Here is a 12,076-nt window from a genome sequence, read left to right on the forward strand (position 1 = left end):
GCAAAACAAAGAGTCCCTTTTCTCATTCTTGTATTTAGAAGCCCCACAGAAAACTGTGGGAAAAGTCACACCAGAAATTCATAATGTGGGATTCTGTTTTGCTCAAGTGAAACAGGACTTGGGGAGGGGTGATTTATGACAGTTTCCACAAGCAGCAGAGTCTCCCAAAGTGGTTTGTCTTATCCCCCTCCCCATATAAAACAGTATTTTAAATGTAGCAGGGCAAACTATAGTAGCTATAGGCAATGCATGCAAGGGCTTTAGGCATCTAAGCTGAATCTTGCAGAATAAATAGGAGCTACACAGAAGGAGAGGAAAGCGGTCAATTTTTTGAAATTGAGATATAACTCCCATTTCATAAAAGTAACCTTTTTAAAATGTATAGTTCAGCATTTTTTTCAGTTTATTTACAAAGTTGTGCAATCTTCACCACTATCTTATTCAACATTCATCACTCCTAAAAGAATCCCAGTACCCATTAGTAGTCACTCCCCATTCCTTCCTCCCTACCAGCCCTGGCAACTAATTGACTTTTTATACCAGGATAATTTTAAAGGTGGAGAAAAAGCCAGCCTGTGGGGTGATGAAATAAAAGTTCTTCAACACTAATAAGACTAGACCTTTCACCATGCCTTTAAATGGACCTGGTCTTTTGTCTTTATTCAGGCACAGTGAGTCCAGACCAGGAAAAAATTGCATTTGAAAAGATAGTTTGTTACTCACAGTTCCCAAAAAGAGGGGCTTCAGGCCATGGTGGCCTGGCAGTGCTTTTGTGCTGAGAGGGGAGTTGGGCAGAAAGCAAAGGGAAGCAGGAGCCAGAAACTTTTATGTGATTTTTCTCAGAAAGAAACGGGCAATCAGGGTAGGCAGGTTGAGCAGGTTTAGGATTAGATAGTTTGAATAATTTCAGTGGGCTCTGGCATGTAGGGATGGTTCCTAGTTCTCCAGTACCTAGCTCTGGGATGATTTGTGCCAGATTGCAAGAGATGATTAAAGGAAGCAAATGGGGGCTTGGACTCAGAGTTGGTTTGACTATCAAAGGTGTGCTCTCAGGCAAATTATTTTCTATTTCCAGAAATTAGTTAACCTTGGGAAGGGCAGCTCCTTCCTGGACCCCACAAATTCCAAGATACCAAAGTGTCACAAAACATAGAAAATAACATAATTAATACACATCAGTCAAAGTCATAAACTGGGAAATTCACCTTAGGGAATTATACCAGTGTCTAATGTTATCAGTTTGTGCTGCTTCTTTCTAAACTTAAATATTAAAACCTTGTTTTAAGCAATAATATCCATAGAATCATGGGTTTGATAGACGTAGTGTATTTTCCAAGTAAACATTAAATTACCTAACATTTACAAAATTACCCAACTCATATCACACACCACCAGTTTTTTGCGAGTTGTAGAAGGGAAAGCATGTCGAATTCAACTTCATTTTACTGAGGAGAAAAATGAAGTCCAGAAAGGGCAAGTGACTTTTCTAAGGTGATATAACTATTTGTGGCAAAGCAAGACTCAGAGCCAACCCATCACCCTCAACTCCCCATCCCAATGCAATTTCTCCTCTACCTGATTCAAATCTTACTGGTGCTAACAGGAAACAAGGTGACTGTCTACTTTGAGTCACCTCTACCAGGTATGCATGGTTATTCTAATTATTTCTTGGCCCAATTATCGGTTTAGAACTACCATGTCATTTGCGTGAAAACAAAAATACTTCTTTGCCCAGTATACTTTTCTGCTGTTGTTCATTGTCTACATTGGGGCATTACAAAGTGGTATAAAAGGTCTTCGAACCTGGACACCTCCAAGATCCATAGACATTCTGTGCTGAGAATTGGGTCCTGAATAGCCAGTGTAATCCTGTCCTCCCCTAAACTGGTTCAATTCAAACAGTCCAAAGATCAGAATTTAAAGAAGGAAATGGCATGAAAGTCAAGAAAATTCCAAAAAGGTTTGCAAGCACATAGATGCAAGATTTGAAACTTTATGTATAAATGCACTAATATTTTAAAGACCATGTAAGGAATTTCATGAATATAATGCAGCTCAAGAAAAGATCTTGTCCACTTAGCAAGTTTTTCTACTAGTATCTTTGGTCTTATCAATAGTACTGAATCCTGACACAAAGTCCTTCCTCAGCATCAGGTGTCAACCTAAACCCTTGCAACATTAAGAAATCACTATCAGCCTCCTCGCTGTACACAAGGCTGCAGACATTTAGGTAGGAGAAACCAAGTTCCCAGTGTCAGACTCATAGTCGCTGTAGAACTGGGATTTATAAACTGGGGTGCCTGACCCCAGAGCCACACCACAGCCACACGAAGTTGCTGGCATTGTGGCTTCCCACAGTCCCATAGCCAGCTCTCTTTTTTCTAGAAATTCATGTGCTTTGTGTCAGGACGCCTACCTCACATTGAACTGCCTTGAAAATATTGAAATGTTCAGATTTAGAACTATTCCTGGCACTGCTGTTCAACATGACACAGCTCCTGGATCATTAAGTAAACTGCAATTCAGACAGGTCTGTTGTCTGTATTGATCCATTTCCTTGTTACTTGGCTTTGTTTTTTGTGGTTTTTTTTTTTTTTTCCTCTTCCCTATTCAATAGGAAGTTCATTAAGAACAGTAGAGGGTCCTTGGCCCCTGCTCCTTCTACAAAGTTAGGATTGAGTTTTCTGTGCAATTTTTTAATGAAATAATTACAGGTATGATAACATATTACAGCTTTCCCCAGCTATTTGAAAGCGGAATGTTCCTATTTGGTAGATTATTTTGGAATGTTGGGGGGGAATCTGGAATGACCAAACATTATTCCATATAATTAATGGCCACAGAGTGCCCACACTCCAAACAGAACCTACCAACTCAAACCAAATAGGAATACCCCACTTTCAGATAGTGGGGGAAACCTGTACCATATCAAGGGTTTGTTCAACTTGCTTGGTCAAGGACTGGGGGCGCAATGGAGAAGATGATTTTTAAAATTTTTTAATATAATTTATTTATTTGTATATATTTCACATCATTGTTAATTTTTGTACAATGTTTGCTTTCTCCTCTCAGGTGTAGTCCCCATAGAATTCCCACCACCTATTCACCCATACACCATCGCCATAGTCCCCTGTGCTCTTCCTACCCCTGTTCTGATTCCTCTCCCTCTCCCCCCACTTCAATGTCTCTGATTTATAGTTGCTGGCCAATATTTTTTTTGTTATTATTTTTACCCCTGATCCCTTATTTGGCTCCCCTGTATTCCTCCTGTAAGTGAAACCATCCAATATTTTTCTTTTTCTTTCTGGTTTATTTCACTAAGCATAATCCCTGCTAGCTCCAGAGAGGATGATATTTTTTAAAGTTTCCTCTTCACCTCGTCCCACCTTCTCAGCTATAATTAGATCACTCTCAACTAATTCAGGCAATACTTTCAGTTCCTAAAATTCTTCAATTTCTGTACTAAGAAGACTATTACTAATATCTCATCCAGCTTTCTCACTACTATTAGTATTGTGACACTGAGGGTAATAATTCACTGCTGATATTCACATATGTGCCATATTTCTTGTCGTGTGTTATATTCATGAAATTCTATGCCTCTTCTATAAAATATTGGGATGGCTATACAGAAAGTCCTGCATCTAAGATCAATAAACTGGAATAATAGAGGGTCATCCCTGTCAAATCACTTTACTCTGAGATGTCTTTTTGGTAGGGTCAGGAAAGAATTTTAACTCCAGAGCACTGAAAATTTCCTCAAATCTAGATTAAGGCAGATGGGAATATTCTCTATCAAGCATGATGAAAGAAAGAAAGGTTTAAGACACTGTTCTTGTTCAAACCCTTCATTTAACAGATAAGAAAACTCAAGCTCAGAGCAGGTAGGTAATCTTCCAAGGTCACTCACCTAGGTAGAGACCATACCAGGACAAAAAGTCAATGTTTCCATGGGGCATGAAAACAGAACCAGAGCCCAAAAGGAGATGAGGCTTGTGAGAGGCCTGTGAACTTGATCCAAATGCACTGAGCCACAGAGTCAGTAAATACCACTGCTAATTGAGATCCGTGTTCCTTTCCTATTACTCCCATAAACAATTGCCACAATATTAGCAGCTTAAACAAAACAATTTAATTATGACAGTCCTGGAGTTGAGAAGCCCAACACAAATCTTGCTGGTCTAAAATCATGGCGTTAGCAGGCTGCACACCTTCCTAGTGGTTCCTCGGAGGATTATTTCCTTGCTCCTCATCTTACCCTCATGTTCAAGGCTTTTGGCGAATTAATTCCAGCTTTTCTTTTGTTCAAAACATTGTAGTATTCTCTTGCAACTAGTATTCTCTTCCAAAATGGAGCATTCACTTCCCCTCCCCAACCCCACCCCCACCCCCGACACACACACATCAGGCACTTTCTCACCTCTGCACCTTTACCTGCATTTTTTCTCTGCCTGGACTGTCCTTATCCCCTCATCTCTCAATCCGAAATTTCTCAATCCAAAAGTTTTCCAAAGTCAATACTAATGTCACCACTTCTTGGTCCCTTCCCTATTTTCTCCCACCATCCCTAAGGCTAGAAATAAATTTTTCTTTTGATTTCTCATGTCTCTCATTCATCTCTTTTCATTGGCACTGAGCATGTTCTAATTACCTATTGCCACCTGAGAAACTCTGCCAAAACTCAGTGGCTGAAAGCTATAATTTATAATCATTATACTTCATTATTTTCTGGGTCACAAACTTGGTCAAGGGCACAGTAGATTGTTCCATGATTTCTGGAGCCCTGGCTCACTGGACTTGGGCATCTTTCTTGCCTGGTCTCCACAGCGCACCCCCACATCCCTAATGGGATGGCCTCAGGGTCATCAAAATGTTTGCAGGGCAGCGCAGAAGTTCAACATGGAAGCTGGCAGTCCCTTCAGAGGCAGGTCTAGAGCTCTCACGCCAGTACCTCTGCCTTCCTCAAGTGTCCCACACAGTCACTCAACAGATCCAAGGGAAGGAGATCTCCCCACTATTCTATGGGAAGGATATCAGAGACTCTGAGGACATCTTTTTTGTTAGATTTATTTTTATTTATTCATTCGTACAAGAGCTGGGGTGTGGGCCAGAGGTGTGGGGTATGAGAGGATTCACCAGAGACAGCGTGGGGAGCAGAACAGGCAGACTGACTGAAATATACTGTTGAGGGGAGCAGCAGGCAAGACAAGAGAGGTCTGCTGCACCATGTGGGTTAGCTCCCTGCTGGGGATGGAACTCATGCCACAGTAGCTGGCAATAACTTGATAGTGCTGAACATTTTAACCCCTGTGCCACCAGGGAGGCCCTGAAGACATTTTTTAAATAACGTAAGTCATATTCTAGATATGTCCACATGGACCTGGCTTTTTCTTTAAGAATGGCTTCCAGAGTGTGATTCCTTTAGCAGCTCCTGTGATGCCTATCATAGTGCTTCACCTATAACAAGCACTCAGTGATTTTTGTTTATTAATATAAATATGTTAGCAGGCATTTCTTGCCAAAGGTATCTTAATTTTATATTCTTTATCATGAAAAGAGACTGGGGACAGAAGTGTTAAGATTGTTTTCAAGACCACCTAAAAGGTTTTGAAAATAATGTACCTAATCTAAAATAGAAGTCTAGAGGCCTGGCTGTAGACATGACATGATAGTGTTTATGGTGTGAATTATGGGTAATCAATTTGGGCCCACATTGAACCAATCTTTCTAATTGGATTCCAATGAAGCACCTGCTTTCTGTCAAACTCCAGTTCATGAGTGGGCAAGTCACACAGTAACCCATTTCACATCGATTTCCAATGCTGCTTAATAGTTTGTTTTGCTGAGTCAATCAAAATTTAAATCTGTAATAACGAAATAGTTAAAGTGCTTGCCATTAAATTGTTTTCTAATCCGCTCTCTGTTCTGAGATTACGTGGCATCAGCCTTAGAAATTAAAACCTCTTGTTTAAATACATAATTTTCCTTCTAAAATGCATTTAGCAGCATCCTTTCTAAGTGTAACCATTATTGTATTATGAAAAAATGCTCCCTTTCTTTTAAGAACATAGAAGAGATTTTGCAGAAATAAAAAGTACACTTAATGATAGTAATAAGATAACAATCATAATAATAAAGCAATTATAATTATATAAAGAAAAAATTATTAGAAGGCAGTGTGAAGAATAAAGTCTAGACTTGAAAAGGAGCACACCTAGATTCAAATCCGGCTCTTTCACTTTCTCGCAAATTGACTAATTGCTATGAGCTTTTTTCTCCTCCTCTGCAGACTAGAGCTAGTAATATTTAACTCATGGGGTTGTTGAAAGGATTCGCTGGACAATGGGCATTGCTCGTGAGCACACAGATGTTAGCTATTATTATCATGTTTATTTTTGTATAGTTTCTTAGCAAGGATACTATGCATAAGAACTTATATTCCAGAGATAAAGAAAAAATAAAGGCATGAAGAAAAAGAAGTGGAGGAGAATTAGAAAGAAAGAGAGGGAGGAGAAAGAAGAAGGCATAAAAGAATGAAAGACCCATTCAGAGGACACAGTGGGATAAGAGACATCAGGAGAGATGCTTTGGGGGTGCTGGTGAGCACTGGAGATATTTTCTCAAAGGATTCTAATCCTGAAGGATTTCAGTTGAGAGACAGAATACACAAATATACAAGGGCAAGACCATACATCTCAGTAAAATTCGGGTCCACCACCTCTGCAGCAGTTGCTCAGTTAGCCAAACCACAGCCCCTATAGCACCCAGTTCTGGAAACCAAACCACCATCTCTGCATCATAATCCAGACCAGTCCATAGCCAGCAATGACTACCAGCAACTCTGCTCTACACCCCCATTCCCCAGCTCAGAACTAACCAGAGAAAGTCAAATGTGCTTCCGTACCAATCACCATGCCAAACAACACAATGCCCGACTTCAACACAGTCTGCCTCCACCTTCCCCATGCCAATAGCCTCCAGTCAGAGCACACCTGAAGCCTTCCCTATACCCCCTAGAAGCTTCCCCAGGACCCGGGCAGCCTTTGCGTCTCAGCCAAACACAAGTGACAGCGGCTGACTCCCTTGTGTGTTAGTTTTGTATGGTTGCCATAACAAAATTGCCACAAACTTGGTGGCTTAAAACAATAGCCACTTATTCTTTCACAGTTGTGGAGGCTGGAGGTCTACAATCAAGGTGTGGGTAGCCTCTGAAAGCTCAGGAGAGAGAGATCTGCTCTTTCCTTCTGTTAGTTTCTGATGTTGCTGGGAATCCTCAATGCTTCTGGGGAGCTGTGGTGCTCCTTGGCTTGTGCATGCCTCGCTCCAACCTCTGTCATCCTCATGTGGTATTGCCCTTGTGTGTTCTTTTCCTCTTCTTATGAAAGCACCAATCATATTGGGTTAAGGGCCCTCCTACTATACTATGACCTCATCTTAACTAATAACATCTGCAATGATCCCATTTCTAAATACGATCATATTCTGAGATTCTGGGAAGGATGTGGATTTTGGGAACTTGGCATAACAAGGTAGACTGGTATAACAAGGTATAACTGAGCTTGACATTTTTCTTTACAAAACTCTTTTCAGCTTGAGAATTCTGGGTGGTGAAGTGCAGATGGGACTAACACCACTTGGGATCTAGTAACCACCTGGGATCAGTCAGGTCTTCTCAGATCCAGCACCCTGAAATGCTAAAATTCGCTCTCATCCAACCTCTAGTCTGCAACTGGGGGACAGAAGCCCCTCCCCTAGGACCTCAGTGAGAACAAGTCTGAAGAAAACTTCCACTGTCAATATTTCCCTCATCTCTGAGGCTTAACTTGCCCTGTGGGCCTTAGGAGAACATTCTCCTGTGGTCACAGGCCAGTGGCTCACAAAAGTTCTACCAGCACAGTGGCAGTCTGGAAGGAGTCAGTTTTCTTCACACCCAGAGAAGGCACAGCATTTAGGGGCTGCCTTATTGTCTTATTTATTTACGTAAGAGAAGAGAATGAGCTTTGATTGTTTAAGCTTTTCAGAAGGAAATGAAGAAACTCTTGATTTAGCCCAACATGAAGTGTTTGCTCTATAAATAATAAGTATTCCTAACCTGAAGCATTGTGTGCATTATTTGATTGTAGACATCGAATTCACATCCCATTCAATGTGTTTGTATTTAAGAATCTTTCATTTGGTGGCCTCCCTGGTGGCTTAGGGGGTTAAGTTTCAGCCCTATCACCTCTGCTGCCTGAGTTCAATCCTGGCCAGGGAGCTACACACATGGCACAGCAGACCTCTCCTGTCTTGCCTGCTGCTTGGCAGTGTATTTCACTAGATCTGCTTGTTCTCCTCCCCACTCTGACTCTGGTGAATCCTCTTATCCTCTTATCACTTCTGGCCTGCACCCCAGTTCTTCTATGCATAAATAAATAAAAATAAAACTTAAAAAAAAGAATATTTCATTCTGGAGAAGAGAAATCACGTCGTGGTTGTTGTTGTTGTTTAATGACTTCAAACACCTGTGGGCACTGGCTAGGTAATATTTATCTCCGTTATAACTGAACTTAGCCTATGGAAATACTTGAAAGAGATGGACAGAGAGAAATGTGAGTTTACTATTGGAGAGGCTGCCCACTCGTTTTTCTTTTTTATTTACTTTTTTTAAAGATTCATTTATTTATGCATACAAGAACTGGGGTACAGGTCAGAGGTACAGCGGGGGTGGTGTGAGAGGATTCACCAGAGGCAGAGTAGGGAACAGAACAGGAAGACTGACTGAAATACACTGCTGAGGGGAGCAGTAGGCAAGGCAGGAGAGGTCTGCTGCACCATGTGGGTTGCTCCCTGGCCGACCAGGGATTGATCTTGTGCTGTAGAGGCTGCAGATAGCTTCATAGTTTGCGTCTTAACTCCTTGTGCCACCAGGGAGACCCACCAGTCATTTTTCTAAATACTCACCTTGTGAGGCGTATTACTCTTAGGGCTCTGAAGAACTAGCCAGGAATAGCATAGGCAAGCTCTCTGCCCTCCTGGAACTTATGTTCTAACAGAGGAAGACCCACTATAGGCAACTAAGTTAATGTATGAGTAAAACAATCTTAAGACAGTGACAAGCAGGTGGGACAGAGGGGAACGGGAGGAAGAAGGGGCATACCTGAAGCTGGAGGTGTAGAAGGCCTCTCTGAGGGCTGGAAGCTGAGCTAAGCTTTCAGAACAGGAAAGAGCACCCAATTTGAAAACCTAAGGCAGACTGGCACAACGACCTACCGCCAAATTTCATCAGAAACAGTGTCCAGCTTGTTAGCTGGGAGTGAGGTTTTACATTTCTAAATGGTTGAAAAAAATGTAAAGTTGAAAAATTGTGTGACACTAAAACATAATATTAAATTTAAATTTCAGGGTGCAGAAAGGCTAACTGAAACAAAGCCATACCCATCATCATCCTGCTTTCCTACCAAATAAAGTGAGAGTTGAATAGTTGCAATGAAGACCTTATAGCATTCAAAACCTAAAATATGTACCATCTAGCTCATTACAGAGAAATTATGCTGAGCCTGATCCAAGGGGAGAGCATTCAGGCAGAAGGAGAGACACATGCTAAGTGTTGGCACAAAGACCTGGGGGACAGCAGGGAGGGAAGGATGACTTTTGAGAGACAAGCAGGACTGGATGATTTGGAATCAAGATATTCTTGCAATTTAATCATATGCTCCCATATGTTATAGGTAATTATTCTCAATCCACATACAGTTTTAGATTACTGAAAGCAAGGCAACGCTTATCATTGCAATTGAAAAAAATGCTACCCCGTTCTTGAACTTTTTGACTTAGGATCTTATGAATTCCCCTCTTGCCTCTCCTTTGCTCAGAACAGTGATTTACTAACTAGAGCAGATGATCAGAATTGAAGCACTGCTTCTTACTGACTGTGTGACCTTGAGCAAGTTACTTAGCTTCTCTGGGCTGCAGTTTCCTCCTTTGTAAAATGGGCTTACTACTACAAACTTAAGAGTGTCTGTGAAAATTAAGTGAGATAAGATATGCAAAGCACAAAGTAAATACTGTGATTAGTTGCTACTATTATTACTGAACAAAAATCTCACTTGACAGAAAATGTGGATACCTGGCCCTACTGCCAGATCATTCAGTAAATGCAGGCAGGGTAGGGCACAGGAATCTGCCACAGGGCTGTGAGCCACACACTAAGAACCATTGTCTTGGGAAGACAGGTGACAGGCCATCTGGCCTGTCCTATTGCACTGATAAGCAGTGATACATAATTGTCTGGGTAGAGTCTGAGTTTTGTTTTTTTCCGCTATGCAACTCCAGCCTGAGGTTGAGTAGCGGAATGGAGGTAGAAGCAAGAATGGGAATGGGGTAGGCCTCAAGTCAACCGCACTATGTGAGAATTATATTAAGTACTGTCCCATTGTAATAAGGATCCTGAGCAGGTCGATTTGTATATACAAAGTATTTTATTTCTTAATTATCTGCAAATGTGGGAATCTCTATGTATTTATCTGTACCCTTACTCTGTGAATGAATAGAAGCCTTGTATTACACTTCATGGGGGAGCTATTACAATGGCAGACAGGACTTCCTCACTCTTGCCCTCCTGTTTTAGAGCCACAGGGCATTTACTTACCAAGAAGTTAAGTAAGGCAGGCAAGACTAGCATGAGATGATAGAGAGTGGTGAGCACTGTGGCAAACCACGGTGCTAGTGCTGTACCTATAGGACTCCTTGCCCCTCCTCACACCCAGTAGTGGTCCCTCAGGAATGCAGACTGAGAATGGCCAGATTCCCTACTTTCCTAAAGAAGCCAGAAACCCAGATTGTTATGCAATATAACATATTCCCATTAATAAATGTTGTCAAGTAATTCCTTTAAAAAAAAAAAAAAAACACTCCATGTGGGCCAAACAAAACACATCTGCTGGCTGGATCTAGCCTGTGGGTGGGCCGCCAATTTGCAAACTCTGGTCTAGACTGAGTATTTCCATGTTTGGGGCCTGCACCCCCACTGCCATGTGGCATGGTAGAAGGATAGAAGATCTCCTAGGGCAGTGGTTCTCAACCTTAACTGCACATTAAAATCACCTGGGTAGAAAAAATGATCCCCTGATGTCTAGGCTTCACATCCAGAGATTCTGATTTAACTGGTCCAGGTTGAGCCCCTGAGGATATATGCACTCAGATTTGAGCTCCATTCTGCAAAGGCAAGACCAAAGCAGGGGTGTTTGGAGAAGCACATGGTCTTGGGAAGAGAGTACTTAGAAGTCTGAGAATCAAGGCCACTCTACAAATCCTGGCCAGGGGGTTAACTTTCTGTGCTTTCCCCAGCTCTTTGGAGTAGTCATGCAAGCTAGAAAAGTCTGGTATTTCTAAGAGTTTTATCTTCCAATTTCTATCATTACTTGCATGCCACCAGTAAATTCTCATAGCCTAGTAAAGCTTTATAGGGGGATGGTCATGGATATAGTTTGGGTGGGGAAAATAAGAGCCAAAGGAAGGCTCCCCTTCATTAGTGTGCCCACAGAGAAGCTGCTGCATCTCTCCCGCAGCCACCCGTTAGTGGGAGCACAAGGCTCCAGGTGACAATCACAAGCCTAAGAGCAGATTCTGGTATATGGATCAACTGCCTCCACTGCAGGTTCAAGGTATGCCAGGTCTTTCCTGAACATTCCAGAGGAAAGTGAACCTTAAAGGTGGGGGTTGAGGGTTGATGTTTAGGTGATTTCTTTTTTGACCTTTGATACTTAGTGCAGTGTTTGGCTCATGGTGGATTATAAATGCAAATATTCCTTGGGGAGAGAGAGAGTGAGAGATTGGATGAAGGAGTCCGTGATTGTCTTTATTGCTTTTCTGCCTTTTGAAGCAATTCTTAATCTTCTCACTCTCTTCCTATGAGCAAATGGTGGATTGGGGGTAGAAAGGGTGGAAGGGGTGGAGGGGGGTGTCTGTATGGGAACTGGATCCACTCAACTTTGTTTTGCATTAGCTGCTGGGCTTTCCAGCAAGTTCACACGTTGCCAGGGTAGTTTCGTACAAAGGCTTCACTCACATATATTAATTGGCCCTTAACACACAGGAA

This window comes from Talpa europaea, assembly GCF_964194135.1.
Source record: "Talpa europaea genome assembly, chromosome: 11".
NCBI classification, from domain to species: Eukaryota; Metazoa; Chordata; class Mammalia; order Eulipotyphla; family Talpidae; genus Talpa; species Talpa europaea.